The sequence below is a fragment of the Phocoena sinus genome, chromosome 13 (genome assembly GCF_008692025.1).
Source record: "Phocoena sinus isolate mPhoSin1 chromosome 13, mPhoSin1.pri, whole genome shotgun sequence".
Lineage (NCBI taxonomy): Eukaryota > Metazoa > Chordata > Mammalia > Artiodactyla > Phocoenidae > Phocoena > Phocoena sinus.
In genome coordinates this window covers 78,469,187-78,470,465 of record NC_045775.1, presented here as the reverse complement: position 1 = coordinate 78,470,465, position 1,279 = coordinate 78,469,187, and positions in this window count along the sequence as shown.

Genomic DNA, 1,279 nt, shown 5'->3' with positions numbered 1-1,279 from the left:
GGCATCATCCTGGTCCATTTCCTATGCGTTTACATACTCCTATGTACCTATTGGAAACACTTGGTGTTGTTCTGTGTGTGTGCGTTTCCCTAATTGGTATGATACAATACCTATATTCCTCCAACTTTTTTCACTCAACAATATGTTCAAATAGCTATTTATGCTTATATGGATGGATCTATCTCATTCTTTTCAACCACGGCAGTTTCCAATAGAATGATTTTTACCATTGGTTGAATAGTCATCCCTTCACTGATGGACAGTTAGTTTGTTTCCACTTTTTGTTGTTGCTTTACAAACAATGTGTCAGTGAACGTTCTAGTATATGCTTCCTGTACACACACACAAGACATTCTTTAGAATAGATTGGTGAATCGCTTGACCATAGATTAAAGAAATTCTTTTAAAAATTTTTTTTTTTTTTTTTTTTGTGGTACGCAGGCCTCTCACTGCTGTGGCCTCTCCCGTCGCGGAGCACAGGCTCCGGATGCGCAGGCCCAGTGGCCATGGCTCACGGGCCCAGCCGCTCCGTGGCATGTGGGATCTTCCCGGACTGGGGCACGAACCCGCGTCCCCTGCATCGGCAGACGGACTCTCAACCACTGCGCCACCAGGGAAGCCCTTAAAATTTTTGGCCTCTCCTTGTGGCATGCAGGATCTTAGTTCCCCAATCAGGGATTAAACCCGTGCCCCCTGCAGTGGAAGTGTGGAGTCCTAACCACTGGACGGCCAGGTAATTCCCTGGACATTCTTTATTTTCAACTGCTACTGACAATCTGCCCTTTGATGTAGATCTGCCAATGTATACTCCCAATTATGTGTTCATTCCTCTCTGCCCAAAACTTAATTTTAAGTTAAAAAAAAAAAAGTTTTGTTCATCAGTGTACAAAGAATAACCTCTCGTTGTTACTTTTTTTTTTTTTTTTTTTTGCGGTACGCGGGCCTCTCACTGTTGTGGCCTCTCCCGTTGCGGAGCACAGGCTCCGGACGCGCAGGCTCAGCGGCCGTGGTTCACGGGCCCAGCCGCTCCGCGGCACGCGGGATCCTCCCGGACCGGGGCACGAACCCGCGTCCCCTGCACCGGCAGGCGGACTCTCAACCACTGCGCCACCAGGGAAGGGAAGCCCCTCGTTGTTACTTTAATTGGTAAGTTGCCGATTACTAGTAAGACATTTGCTGTTCACAACAGTCTGAAGTCAAGACCTCTGACTTTTGACTTCTCCACCAAAACCTTTCTTTTGAGCATCACCAGTGATGTCGCTGTTGCCAAATCCTGTGG